Below are 16501 nucleotides of genomic sequence, written 5' to 3'. Positions count from 1 at the left end.
CTGCGTTTGCTACCAAGAGAGAGGGCGTTGGATACAAGTCTGCCTTAAGAGCCTGAAGAGTCCAGAAGATGGGAGAGTCAATGAGTATGGCTGTGCTTCAGGTAAAATCCACTATCTAACTTCATTGAATTCCTATTCGTTGATTCTTAATACATGATGTGATAAGATTGCATTTGAATGTTTTGCAGGATCAGTGAAAAGAGAGGAAGCTTGATGAAAGAGCAAGATGAGTCTAATCACGAAGAAATGGATCTCGATCGCATGGATTTGAAGATTAGATTTTGAGCTTTGAAAGTTATGATAGAGTTGTTAGAAATTTTTCTTTTGGTTACATAGTTTTCAGTTGATTTTGCATTGTAAGGACAAATGTTTTCCGCTGCTTTTATAAATAAAATAAATTTTGGTTTGACTCATTTATTTATTTATTTATTTCCTTGCAATGAAATCGTTATGAAAAATTGATGTTTGCATATTTCTATAACGAATGGATGTGATTCTTAATTATGATAATTGTGAAATGTCGAGAATTTGCCAAATAGGGAGAGTTTCTCATCGTCCAAGTTTCAATTGGACAGAAATTTGGAATCACGCAACTTGGTTGCACGATGCATGAGAAATTTCATATTTGGAAATTAGACTATTTCGATGACAAGTGTCAAGTGAAGGAATAGGAGATCGAGTACATAAAGTTGTGTGTTGATCAAGTCCACCACAAGAGTAACAAGACATTCGTCATGATTTACTAAGGTTATGTAAATATGATTACACTTATGAGATTAAGTGTAATTCTTAGTTGATTTGAAAGAATTTATATCAATAGCAGAACGAATAAGAAGAATCAAGTAGGCAGAAAGATAAAAGTTTCTCCATTCTATGAAGAAGGGAGAGTACATTTTATTATGTTTTATGATAGGTCTTAATGATTAAGGAACCATATCTCAGTTAATCCTCTAAGTGAGTCTTAGTGCAATTGTATGTCTAAGAAGAGGAATCAAGAATTGAAGAAATGGTTAAATCAAGAAGCCAATCATACTTAATTCCAAAAACAAGTCTTAGAGTTAAGATTGTGATATTAAGTGACAAGTCTTAAAAAGGTTTATAACATTCATCAAATGTAGAATTTGTAAAAGGATTTTCTTATTCTTGCATATTTGAAATTGGTAAGTTGTAATGTCTTGGATAAGACAAAGACCAACTAGGACCAATTTTATGAAGTGTTTTGATAAAAGCTACACTAACTCTTGAATATTTGTTTGTCAAGAAATGGTTATTAACAACAGAATCTTATATGGGAAGGAGTCAATGGTAGTCTTAATGGTCTTGAAAAGATTCAAGAACTAATCAAGAATAAACCTTATCGATCATCACTAGTACACAAGTAGAGGTTTACAACCTATCGTGTTGACATTATCTTGTTTTTGTGCCATTCCAATCGAGTTGATTATGCATGTGAGTTCTATGAGTTCTCATTTGAACGCATAAAAAGGCAAGCACCTTGATCAATGGAAAGTACATTGATTGGAAAGGGTGAGCTGCTTAACTACTTGGAAGACATGGTGGGCAGCCGTGTTACCATAAGGCAAGAAATCAAGATTAGAAAGTTCGGTCCATATGAGTTCGAATTTGTCGTAAACTTTGGTTTTGACAAATTCACATGGATAGGAACACATACACCATTAAAATCTAAGTGTAATAAGATTCCCTCCTTCATGAAAATGACTGTGAGGAAATGCTTTCACTAAGAAAGATTTTAAGAAGATAGTGGTTGTGAAATTGTATTCTCGAATTCGATTATGGTTACGGTATCCCTTTCCATGATTCGAATTGTGAGATTTGAAAATTACTCTTAATTGTTTAGACACACATATGATCTATCTAAAGGAAAGGTGTATAAGCTTAGATAAAGGAATATCAAAGCATTAGGTATTAGAAATATGGACTTAAGAAATTCAATAGGTATTGTTTTTCTGAAAGTTAAGCTGTTTCTAAATACATGTCAAAGCTAGTGGGAGCATAAATGTTATGCATATAATAATCATCGTGAGAGTGGGAGCATAAATGTTATGATTGTATGATTATTAAGGCAAGTATTGCAAGTTAGTAATATTAATTATAGAAAACAAGAGTCATACTTTGCAAAGTTGTAAGGGTTGAATAGTTGTTTTTCTATAATTAAGGGAGAGAATATTATGCTTCATTTCAAATCTAAAGGCTTAGGTTGTGGAATGTTACTATTTTTAGTCAAAGATACATAGTGTGTTCTTAAATTTCGATTATGATTGCGGCATTTTTCTTGATAGTTCGAAATGTGAGAACGTAGCACATAAAATATTATGGCAGAAGATTGATAAAGTATTAAATCTTCATGTAAGACATTATGCATCGTGTCCCATACGCTTTGGGTATAGGATTGATTGAAAATGCTATAATATTTGACCATTCTAAAATTTTCCAAATGTCTAGCACATTTAGAGGGAAAAGGACAAGAATCGGTTTTGACTAAGATAATTAAACAACTATCAAAGGACAATCCAAAGTTCGTCGAGAATTGGTCGCTTGTGAGTAGTTGAAAGTATGATATTGGACGGAGCATATCGACATTATTATGAATAGAAAAGATTATATTAAGAATGAGTTGTTATATGGTAAGTATGGAAAGGTTTCCATATTGGGAGTTAGATATTGAGAATCTATGTCTAGATTAGAAACTTTTATGCAAAAGGATGTTCAAAGGAATGTACTTTGAATGAGAGACATCACATCTATGGAATTGTCTTGTAACAATTTCCGATAGAGAGTTTTGTAATTCATTGGAAATAGTCATTGTGACCTTAGTGCAGTGACATTACAAAAGGATTATTGCATAAGATGTTAAAATCTAGCGTATCCTATAAGTAGCAAGAATTTGATATTCTTACACTTGTGATAAGTATTGAGAGTTGTGAAATGAGTATGATTGAAAAGTATTCATTTGATCTATTTCACAAAGTAAGAACCATAGGTAAACATTGTGTGCATGCTAAGAGCATGGGACAAGTGTAGTTATAATTCAAGTAAGAAGTTGATTACCCGAAACAAAAAATAATGAGTAATCGATATGGTGATAAATAAAAAGTGTTTTATTTATACTCAAAGGTTTGAGGCCATGTGGGATTAGTATTATCCTTGTGTTTCACTTTGCATGTTTTGACTTCCTGAATAATTTAATTGGTTGAGAACAGTCAAATTATTCGAACAGGCCACAGTCGTTCATATGTTGGAAGTAGGTATGAATGAAGACTGTCATGAATTGGTGTGTGGATTGTCTAAAGTGTATTAGACATAAGCAATTGTTTGCTGCAACATTCATGAGTTCTTATGAATATGATTTGAACATTGGATTAAACCCACACTCACTTGGATCACTTCATGGATTTTATCATGAGTGATTGGTGAGACGATAACATCTATATATTCTTGAAACCGAGATGTGTGAGTTGTATCTTGGGAGTCGGTTGCACATTGATAGTATGTAAACGCACCAGTAACTTGGTGTTATAAAACATATGGTTGTGTGTGATTTGGTGAGTAAGCGCAAGCGAGCATTGAGTCAAAGTTTATCCGTTCATTTTATCCAAAGTAGGATAAAAGCGATATCTTTGGGCCCCTCGATGATTTAGTGATGGCACCTAAGCGCTTGGCCAAGCCAGGACTAAATTGATGTGTTCAATTGTAGTCTGTTGTTAGTCATCATAAATCTGAATTCAGGAAACTGATGGGTTTTATGCATAAGAAACATTCATATGTGCTCATACAAACCCTAATGCTTGGATCTAGGTTTCACTATTGAACATGCTTTGATTCCAAGACTTACAAACCCTAATCTAGCATATAAACAGCAAAACTAACATATAGAATCAGATCTAGATGTTTACCTCTTCAAGAGTTGGCTTAGATCTTGTATATCTTCTTCTTTTGAGCCTAGAGTCACAAATGCAACTCCTCTAATGGTTCACAAACCCCACAAGCAAGAAGGCAATATGAAAGAGGAAGAGAGAGGCTAGAATTCGGCCTAGAGTACTCTTAGAATCAAGTGGTAGCCGAATTCATGCCCTAGGGGTCATATTTATACTTATAGGTTACTAGGGTTTCACTCTAAACCCTAATGGACAGCTTAGTCACCAAGCAGCCCATGGAACCTTCTGGAATAAGGCCCTTGGAAAAAAATATGATGGTTACCCATCACAATTTCCTTCCCCCTTAAGCCCATTAGATTCCTTAACCTAAAAACTCAACTATCATACATTTGATAGTTTATGCCCCTTTATTCAATTAATCTCTTTTGACCACCAAATTAATTCGTAATTAATTTATGGCCAATACTAAATAAATAAATATGATTTCTCCTTTAATATATTACTCTTATAATATATTAATAAATCATAATAGTCTCTCTTTCTCCTTAAATTACCTTGTCAAGTTGCTTTGGAGAAGGCAACCCAAAAGGACCATGCACAACTGGGTCAAGTACATACCAAATATAGTTACGGGCTTAGACACTATTCCAACAGTCTCCCACTTGGATAAGTCTAGTAACTATATCTCACATATGACTTCAGAATCCGATTAGCAATCGTAGCTCTTATACTTTGTTGTCAACTCTGATCAACTTGTCCATTAGATAAGGGATCATATAATCCTCTGTTCTGGATATCATGCTAACAATGCTTATTGTCCAGCAAAAGTTCCTTGATTTCCGATTTGTTTGACATATAATTTAGTTGAACAGATCAACTTCATTCTGACCGGGCTCGGCACATAAGTCAAACCAAATCATCAAGTGGCCAATATATCACTTTTATTCTCATAGAATAAAAGGAACAGATCAACTTCGACTCATATGCATCTATTTTTTACTAATGGATCACACACAATAATGTGTTTTATATCATCATGTTACTGATACATTTATACATTATCAATGTATAACCAACCAGCAAACAACAACCATATTTCTAAGTTTTAAGACTATATGATGTTATCGCTTTGCGATCACTTAAGTTAAAACACCACTAAGTGATACAACAAACTCGGGTTTAATCCAATGCTTAACTCATATTCACAAGCACTCGTGAACTTTGCAGCAAACCTTTGCTATGTCCAAATCCTTTTAGACAATCTACAAACAATTCATGACAGTCTTGATTCATACCTACTTCCAAAATATGACCGACTGTGGACCTTTTGAATAACCATATCATTCAGGAAGTCAAAACATGCAAAATGGAAACAATAGATAAATAACCAACATAAGATAGTAACTTTACTCATAAATAACACAATATTATTTATTCATCAAATGTCAAGTACAAACTATCTATTACACATTTCCTATCTAGTGCAAACTTATATCATCCTTCAGCCCAATGCTCCTAGCGTGCTGCAAGTGTTTGACCCTACTCAGTCCCTTCGTAAGGGGATCTGCTTGGTTCTCTTTTGATGATACCCTCTTCACAACGAGGAGTCCCTCTTCTACCCGATGTCTGATGAAATGGTATTTTCTGTCAATATGTCGAGATCTGCCATGATCTCTCGGTTCCTTGGTCAAGGCAACCGCTCCTTCATTATCACAGAAAATTTCCATCGGCTCTTTTTGATGGGTTTTGAGCATTCTAACACTTCCTAAGTGTACATGCAACCCTAATAACCTTGGATCTATGTTTGTCTAATTATCATGCAAAGTTGAATTTCCAAGGTTATATTCCTATCTAGCATACATGTGGAACAATTTTAACTTGAATGAAAGATAGAATAACTTACCTTGTTGTTGCTTATGTTCCTTGAAACCTTGTGAGCCTAGCACCCCAAGTGTGATGCCTCAAATGCTTCACACAACACCGAATGCTCTTGGAAAGACTTTTGAGAGAATACACACTTCTTCAAATCGGCCAAGCCCTCTAGTTTGTTATGTGTAACCGATTTTGGTGGAGAATGGGATCCTTATATAGTGTTGACACATCTAGGGTTACACCATGTAAACACTAATGTGTCATGACTCTTCATTTCCATGACCCATGGGTTTGTAACTCCCATGGAGCATCCATGGAGCATCCTATGGGTGGAACCCAATTTGATAATCCATGGAGCCTCTTAGCCCACTATACAAGATATGAATGATTTACATAATCAACCCATATATTTAATTAGTTATCCTTTGATCACTTAATTAATTCTAAATTAATTCTTGATCAAACTAATCAAATAATATTATTAATATATTAGAACTTATAATATATTAATAATATCCAAGTGTTATTTCTCTCATTTAGTCTATCCAATTGCATGGTGCCATGCAACCCAAATGGACCATGCCGGGTCGGGTCAAGTACTGACCCGATATAGTTATGGACTTAGACACCTTATCCAACAGTCTCCCACTTGGATAAGTCTAATAACTATAACTCCAGTACTTCAAGAATTGACCGGCAATCGTAGCTCTTTCAAGGTCTCTCGGAACTGAGAAGATGACGGTACGCCATCTAAGATAAGGGATCATATAATCCTCTGTTCTAGATATCAGCCGTAAAAATACATGGAACAATGTCTTACTTATTGTCCAACAGTTTGTTTCTCGATTTCCGATTTGTTTGACAAAGAACTTAATTGAACACATCAACTTAGTTCTGATCAGGCCCGGTACATAGGTCAAAACAAAATCATCGAGGGGCCCAAATATCAGCTTCTAATCCAAGAAGGAACATATAAACTTCGACTCATATGTTTGTTCTACCACTCATTGAATTACACACAAAAGCACGTTTTATAACATCGAGTTACCAATGCGTTTTCGTACAATCAATGCATAACCAACTTGTAAGTTACAAATCATATCTCTAGGTTTGAAGACTTATATGATATTACCATCTCACGATCACTCGAGATAGAATTCCATGAAGTGATTCCAGTGAGTGTGGGTTGAGTCCAATGCTCAGAACTTATGAGCACTCATGATTGTTGTAGCCTTGTCCAACACCTTAGACCTCTGCAACCAATCATGACAGTCTTGATTTATACCTACTTCCAACATATGACCGACTGTGGAGGTTTGAATAATATGTTTTACCAAACAAGATTATTCTGGAAGTCAAAACATGCAAAAGAAATATAGTAAACGATCGACAAGAGATAGCAAAACTTTACTCATAAATAAAACACCTTTTATTCATCATCTAATGTCAATTACACTTTACAAATTTCGAGGTTATCTAACTACTAAATCTAATATCATCCTTCAGCCCAATGCTCCGAGCATGCTGGAGATGCTTAACCCGAGTCAGTCCCTTCGTGAGGGGATCTGCTGGGTTCTCATCCGATGATACCCTCTTTGCCACGAGGAGTCCTTCTTCTCTTGGATGTCTGATAAAATGGTATTTTCTGTCGATGTGTCTGGATCTCCCGTGATCCCTTGGTTCCTTGGCTAAGGCGACAGCACTTTCACTATCACAGAAAATCTCCATTGGCTCTTTAATAGCTGGTACATCTCCAAGGTCTCCAATGAAGTTCTTCAGCCATATCGCCTCCTTTGCTGCCTCGCTAGCTGCAATATACTCAGATTCACAAGTTGAATCAGCCATTGTCTCTTTCTTGGAACTCTTCCAAGAAATTGCTCCTCCATTTAGGGTGAAGACCCAGCCCGACTGAGAGCGGAAATTATCCCTATCAGTCTGGAAGCTAGCATCACTGTACCCTACAACTCTCAAGTCATCACTCCCACCGAGAGTAAGGACCCAGTCCTTAGTCCTCCGTAGGTACTTGAGGATATTCTTTACCGTAGTCCAGTGTGCCTTGCCAGGGTTCGCCTGATACCTGCTAACCATGCTCAGGGCAAAGGCTACATCAGGTCGAGTACACGTCATAGCATACATGATTGATCCTATAGCCGAAGCATAAGGTATTCGACTCATTTCTGCTATCTCAGCCTCAATGCTAGGGCTTTGTGTCTTACTCAATCTGGTGTTGCTCTGGATGGGTAACTCTCCTTTCTTGGAGTCCTGCATGCTGAATCTCTTTAGCACCTTATCCAAGTAGGTACTCTGACTAAGTCCAATTAGTCTTTTACTCCGATCTCTCAAGATCCTTATCCCTAGAATATAGGTAGCTTCTCCTAGGTCCTTCATAGAAAAACACTTCCTAAGCCATGACTTAACTTCCTGCAGAGTTGGGATGTCATTTCCTATGAGTAGTATGTCATCCACATACAACACCAAAAAGCTAACAATACTCCCACTAGCCTTGAAATACACGCAAGACTCATCTTCACTCCTAGAAAAGCCAAATTCCTTGACCTTTTCATCAAAGCAAAGATTCCATCTGCGAGGTGCTTGCTTCAATCCATAAATGGATTTCTCAAGCTTACACACTCTATTAGGGTACTCGTTGCTGACAAAACCCTCTGGCTGACTCATGTAAACATCTTCAGCCAACTTTCCATTAAGGAAAGCGGTTTTGACATCCGTTTGCCATATTTCATAGTCATGAAATGCAGCTATGGCTAACAGAACCCGAATAGACTTAATCTTGGCTACTGGAGAAAAGGTGTCATCATAGTCCACTCCAGGAATTTGAGAGAAGCCCTTTGCAACCAGTCTAGCCTTATAAGTGTGTACTTTACCATCCATGTCGGTCATTTTCTTGAAGACACATTTGCACCTTACTGTCTTACGACCTGGTACATTCCCAACCAAGTTCCAAACTTGATTTTCATACATGGACTGTATTTCGCTGTCCATTGCCTCTTTCCACTTGGCTGACTCAGGGCCTGCCATGGCTTCCGCGTAACTGTTAGGTTCATCCAGACCTATCAGTTTCTCATCACTGATAAGTGTATCTCCTTCTATAGTAATATGGAATCCATTGTAATGCTCATGAGCATTCCTAACCCTTGTGGAACGCCTCAGAGGTATAGACTTGTCAATTGGCTCAACAGGAATTTCCTCCTCAAGTTGAGTGCTAGGGTTTGAAGTTCCTTCACCGCTTGACTCTTGAATTTCTTCAAGATAAACTTGCCTCCCACTGTTTCCTTGGCTTATGAACTGTCTCTCTCTAAAGAAAGCCCTCCTAGCTACAAAGACCACATTTTCACTAGGTCTGTAGAAGAGGTAATGAAAGGATTGCTATGGGTAGCCGATGAAAATCACCTCTCGCTTCGGGGTTCAAGCTTATCATGAGTCTCGCGTCTCACGAAAGCCTCGCAACCCCAAATCTTGATGTGGTCTAGTTTGGGTACTTTACCAGTCCACATCTCGTGAGGAGTTTTGGCAACTTTCTTTATAGGGACTAGATTAAGGATATGGGCGACAGTCTCTAAGGCATACCCCCAGAATGAGATTGGTAGCGAAGCTCGACTTATCATGGAACAAACCATATCCAACAAGGTTCGATTACGCCTCTCAGCCACACCATTCAACTGTGGTGTCCTGGGAGGTGTCAATTGTGAGACTATCCCACATTCCCATAGATAGAAGGGTGACTTTGTGATTTTTCCAAGTAAGCATGATTCGCAACTATCATCCGACTTTAGGTCAAATGACTCCAAGACTCCATGCTTTTGGAGTTGGCCTATGCGTTTCTTTCTTATATGTCCAATACGACAATGCCATAATGATGCTTTATCCAAGTTAGTATTATTAACAGAATCAATACACAAAACATTATTTCCTAAGTTATCTACAACAGATACAACTTCATACACACCATCACAAGGTAATGCTTTAAAATAAAGAACATTATTAAAGAAAGCATCAATAGAACCAACTTCATTATTAAACGAAAAGGTAAACCCTTGTTTGTACAAAGCATGAAAGGAAATAATATTTCTTGCCATTCCTGGCGAATAACAACATTTATTCTAATCTAAATTAAACCCACTACTTAGCGATAAAGTGTAAACTCCAATCTTGGTAATAGGTAAAGCTTTCTTATTCCCCATGATTAAGTTTATTGTTCTTTGCTCCACATTCTCACTTCTTCTTAGTCCCTGCAAGTCACAACAAATTTGAATACCACAACCGGTATCAAGGACCCAAGATTTAGAATGGGGTGAGTTATTAGAAATAATAGTGTAAATACCTGCATGGTTGGGTTTAACTTTCCCATCCTTCACATCTTGCTGGTATTTTGGGCAGTTCCGCTTCCAATGTGATTTTTCATGGCAATAGAAGCATTCAGCCTCTTTTGGGTCAGAAGAAGGAGTGACGAAACCTTTCTTGGTTCCACTTGAAGAAGAGCTCTTTCTCTTCTTCCCTCGACTTTTCCCGATTGCCAAAACCGGAGTAGAGTTTGGAGTAGGAGTGTTAACAACCGACTTCCCCTTAAGACCTGTTTCTGCGGTCTTGAGAAGTCCCTGAAGTTTGCTGAGTGTGACCTCTTCCTTGTTCATGTGATATGTCATGCGGAATTGATCATAGCACGATGGTAAGGAGTGCAAAATGATATCTATTGCGAGCTCCTCAGGGAAGTTCACATTAAGCTTCAGCAATCGATCCACATACCTTTGCATTTTCTGCATGTGGCTCGTGACTGATTCCCCGTCCTTCATCATGGTTGTTATCATGGAGCAGATGATTTCATACCTCTCTTGTCGTGCACTTTGATGGTATGTTTCCATCAAATCTTGGTGCATTTCATAAGGGTAGAAATCCTCATAAGACTTTTGGAGTTCCGCTGTCATTGTGGCCATCATGATGCAAGCCACTTTCGTAGCATCCCTTTCATGTGCCTGAAAGTCAGCGATCTCCTGGGGAGTTGCAGTGGTCTCATCAATCTCCTTAAGTTCCTTGTCAAGGACATATTCTTTGTCCTCGTAGCGGGTAATCATCCTGATGTTTCTGATCCACTCATTGAAGTTGGATCCATCAAAAGTGACTTTCCCACACAAGTTTATAAGGGTAAAGGAGCTATTAGGGTTAGAGCCAGAAGCAGCATTGTTTGAAGACATCTGAAAGAAAAGGACAAGATTAGTTTAGATATTAGGAGAGTCCGTAATAAAACACCCAAATGTAATATTAAGGCTAGGATCCAATCACAATATATTATAACTTGAATGAGGTATGTCGTAATCCAAGCTATAACATATTTGAAAGGTAGGTGAATGACGATTCACCAATTTCCACCACAAAAACCGAAATATTAGATACTAGGTTTTTGATTGGTTCTTAGAAATTCCTAGATTCTTTGAGATTCAATGAACTTTTCAAAGGCATGTTTCAATCTCGAGTGTGCCCTCCACGTTTTGTGATTGGGATACCGAGGATCACAAAACGAGGTGTGAAGTAACCATGCAAATCACTTGGTACCCTTAAAGTTTATCACTCAATCGATGTGCCGGTAAACCACACACGCTCCACCGATACTATAATAAACTCTAAGTCACCCTTTACCTACCTTGTTAAGTCCAAGTTAGTGTGCCGGTTAACCACACACACTCCGCCAACGACTTAAACAAAGTGTAAAGTGTAATTTCATGGATTAGAACCTTATTCACATTTTTCCTAAAGTAACTAAGATTAGGAATTTAATAAAACATTTAGTTACTTTATAATATTCATCATACTTTTAATAAGAATTTATAAGTCCTTGTCATACCCGTTCGGCTAACGACCCTACACCGGTCAAGCAAGCGGTGGGTGAGAGTGGACACCCATTAAGTTGTCATTTTATAGGCAACAACCTTATACCCACCTTATAGACCGGTTTCGTGAATGAGGCGTACTAGCGGTAAGACGACTTTGTTCTTATACATACATATATATATATATATATATATATATATATATATATATATATATATATATATATATATATAATTATTAAATCATAATAATATAAGTATAAGGGTTGAATTTTAACTTTTAAAATTCTAAGGGCTGGAACTAATGTTTTTTAGCTTGACTTTACTTGTTCCAAAACTTGAGGGCAAGTTTTGTAAACTTTCAAAACTTTTCACTTGTTGTAACTTATGAGTTTAATAGAGTAATAAAATGAAGACTCTTCATTTTTCTAACTCTTGTGTTCTTTTAATGGTTTTTTAATCCAAGTGACTTTTGGTCTTCCATAACATGTGGACAAGTTATGGATACCATTAAAACACATTATGATCAAGAATTAAACTACCACATAGGTTACAAATAATTCCTATGATCATCTAAACATCATAAGAACAAGAACAAGAACATAAGCACTTTCATGAATCAAAACTACACTTAAAACTTTGTAATTTTGATAACTAGTTGTTGTAAATGAATTAGCAAGACATTACACCATCTAAAACAAGTTATCAATTACCAAAACAGTTTAGGGTAATGTTTCTAATCCAGTTCCAGCAACAAAAGTCAAAAATCTGCACTCTGTCGACCCTACTCGCCGAGTGCATTAACCTACTCGACGAGTAGGTTGAAGATACAAGTGAACTCGACGAGTCCCCCCATGGACTCGACGAGTCCCCCCATGGACTCGACGAGTCCAGCAGTCAGACAGCAAGTTTTTCGACTTTCTTCAACTTTTTAGCACAAATAACAAACAAACAAGCCTAGGCTCTGATATGTAACAACCCGAAATTTCATGTCAATTCCTGTACCACAACTTGTAATTCGATCCGATCAACCAAACGTCATTCTCAATTTAGTTCCCAATATTCGCCATTTTATTAAGTCATTAATTTATATTGACTTAAAATGACTTAATAGATGTCTTAATACATATAGAAATCATTTTAACACCCAACCTTAGTGATTGGAATATTTCTAGAAATTATCAATCGGGTACGACCAAAAACCCCGTCTAACACCGGTATCGGGTAGAATTCCACAGTGTCCAAAATTTTAACACTATATAAACGTGTTTAGGACTTCATTTGAAGCCTTTGGCCAAATTATCACTAAACATTTCCCACCTTTCTCCTAATCCAAGTTTAAGGGATCAAAACTCAAAATTAAGGCTTCTAATCTCTAAGGTACCTTCCTAGCCTTAATCTATAACATATTTGACATCCAATTTCGAGTTTAAGTCATGAATTAGGCCTAACATTCATGAGTTTACAGCCATAGAACATTCATGGGCCGTAAACTCATATTTCAAGGGTTTTTAAGCCCTAAAACCCTTCCTTTGCATAGTTGGACACTAGATATGACTTAAGGGCTTAAAGGGAAGAATTTATAACATGTAGAGCATGGATTTAGAGGGAAAAAAGTGAGTTTACGGCCAAGGAACATTCTTGGGCCGTAAACTCATATACAAGGGGTATTTAAGCCAATTAACCCTTCCAAAACCTAGTTGAGACTTAGACATGAACCTTGGACTTGCTAATCTAGACTTGGAACACTTTAAACTTGATTTTTGTGTAACAAAGAAGAGTTTACGGCCAAGACACTCTCTTGGGCCGTAAACTCCTCTAAAAGGGTGATTTAAGGCCTTTAAACATGTTCAAATGCTTCCAAACTCAATATATGGCTTTGTGGTAAAATCTAGATGCATCTAAAAATGGTTTAAAGGATTAAAACACAACAAAAGTATGATTTATGGGAGTTTACGGCCTAAGATCATACCCTTGGCCGTAAACTCATAAAACAATGTTTAGGAGGCATCAAACACACTCAAATGTCTTGTATAAATTTCTAGAATCACATGTGATTGTTTCAAGTACCAAAAACTATTTTTTTCAATAGTAAAGGAGAGTTTACGGCCTTAGAACATACCTCTAGGCCGTAAACTCCAATAAATGTCTTAATTGATGTTCTAAATTCATAACAATGCATAGAAAATTAGTTTGAATCACATGTGATTACCCTAAATAGCTCAAATCAATTTTTCTTAGCCTTGGTGAGTTTACGGCCGTAAACTCTATGAGTGTGGCCGTAAACTCATGCTTTAAATGTTTTAAATCCATTCCAAGTGTTCCAAGGTATCTAGATAATCATTCGTAGCAATCCCTAAGTCCATTTGAGCCCTTAAAACACCAAAACCTCACCCACATGAGTTTACGGCCGTAAACTCATGTATGTGGGTGTTCCATTGTTGTAAACTCCTTAAAATGTTTACTTATGGGGAGTAAACTCATGTCCCAAGTCCCTAGTGTCATTACAAATCCAAAGATGTCACCCGGGTCACTCCAAACGCTCGTTTTGAGGTGTTTAACCTCATTGGAGTGTAATATTCCATATGATTAGTGAATGTATCTCTAAATGTATATATATGGACATTATTTCATTTTACATAGGGACATCGTGAGTAATCAAACCCCGAACCAACGTCTAGTATCCAAAACCGACACGTTTCCGAGTCCGATGAGTTCATACCCCTACCTTTTTCACTGTTTTTCACTGTTTTCAGGGGGGGGGGAACACAAGTAAAGTACAAGGGTTTTCTTGTACTCAAAACTTATTTTTCGTGTGTGTGTTTCACATTTCTTATGCTTTTAATACGGATATACGTAACTGATAACCAGTAGATCATACAATTCACTTAAACATTTATTTGTGAAATGGATTTTATAAACGGTTATGTTTTATATATATTTCACAAATGGTTTCCACATTTTATCAGTTAAAAGCATGACATTATAACACATAAACAATATAATTCGTACACTGTCTTGGCCTCAGTAACATTCCACAGAGATACGCGAATGGAGGATTATACTATTATTACTAGTAAATTTGTTATTCCGTATGATTGGAGACACGTCCTCGGCGAACACTGCACAGAAATACGTGAGTGGAGGACTACACCCGTAACCAGAATCTCTGGGATTTAGAGAGCATGACTTGAGTGTATAGATCTATACGGGGCAGACTACCCCACACCTGGCTGCTAGCTACAGCCAAACCAAAATGGTTCAAGGGTGACGAAAGTCAAAAGGATTGTGGACCACTTATTGCCACAAGGCTGTGGACTACTTATTGCCACAGGTTCAGTCTTTAGTATGGTTATGGAACTCGCAATTAGGATAACAGAGATTTACTAATAGTAATAATGAATCACATACTACATTTTACAGATAACCAAGATTCAGTTTACATCTTTTACATCTTTTACATCTTTTACATATGATAACCAACCTTCAGGAAGGTATGGGACCTTCCTGGGAAATCTTGTACACAATCAGGTCTAACAGAATACATCTTTTACATTGAAAACAAACATACAGGAAAGCATGGGGCATTCCTGGGTAATCTACACATAATCAGACAAGAGTAACCAACTGAATAACATTACATCTTTTACAATAACTACACTTCAGGAAAGTATGGGACTTTCCTGGGAATACACTGATACATTAAAGACATAAAACAATGTACCGGATAACTAAACCATACATTACTCTTATGAAACAAAAACCAACTTTTAAGAAAATATGGGATTTTCTTGGTGTGTGTTACATTTTCAGAAACAGAAAGGAAACATAAACTTTTTCCCAAAATAAAACTGCTTATGAACTCACTAGCGTTATGCTGATTTTCAAATTGCTTATGTTCTCAGGTCAACGATAGTACAGGTACCCGAAGACCTACTTGGTTAAGGATCGTGTGCGTGCAAGGCTCGTTCATTTTGTTTATATCTATATTATGTATCACAACTGTATAAACTGTGTCTTTTGAAACAAATTGTAAAACTTTTAATATGTAATGTAATGTTTGTTTTACTTTACTTACTATGTACATTGGATTTGATACTCAACGTGGAGTCAACCCCGAAAATGTTTCCGCCTACGGTTTTCGGGGTGTGACAGATTGGTATCAGAGCCCTTGTTTATAGTGAATGAAGTATACCAAACCTTACATGGTATAAAACTATGAACACTAAAAGGGCCTAAGTGCTCTGAAATAAAAGTATCTTCAGACTACAAGTATTTTCAAAAATATACAAGTATACCGAACCGTCGAGATTCGTATCTATAAATAGAACAAAACATAAGTAAATGGGTGTTGAGTTGCAGTTACACCTGGGCAGTTATGTAGTCGTGTCTAGGGTCAATATAGCCTGGCCAACTATATTCATTCGAGACACGGCCAACATGTGCCTGGGAGTGACTGTGACATGCGGCATGCCTAAAACTTACCCTAATACCACAAACATCGAGCTAGTATCGTAGCAAACCATGAAATACTATGGGAGTATTTCTCAAATCATCGTTCATGTTTAGACCCCTGAACATTTCGTTAACGATAGTTTACTTACTTCAATAACTCTTTCCTGCTTTACCGCTTAATTGGAATTAATACCTATTATATCTCTTGATTCAGAGGACTTATCATCCTCTCTCTTTATTGATCTTATTAGATCAAGATGCCTCCCAGAAGAAGATCCAACTCCAACAACCCTCCACCACCTCCTCCTGAAATCGATCCCGTGCTATTTCAAACAGCTGTTACCGCCGTGGTGGCAGCTGCCATGTCCCAGCTAAATACCGGTGGTTTAGGAGGTAGTAATCAAAATCAAGATGGTAATCAGGAGCGCCGTAAGGAGG

Source organism: Lactuca sativa, chromosome 5 (assembly GCF_002870075.4).
Source record: "Lactuca sativa cultivar Salinas chromosome 5, Lsat_Salinas_v11, whole genome shotgun sequence".
NCBI lineage: Eukaryota > Viridiplantae > Streptophyta > Magnoliopsida > Asterales > Asteraceae > Lactuca > Lactuca sativa.
Note: the sequence above shows the minus strand (reverse complement) of the source record.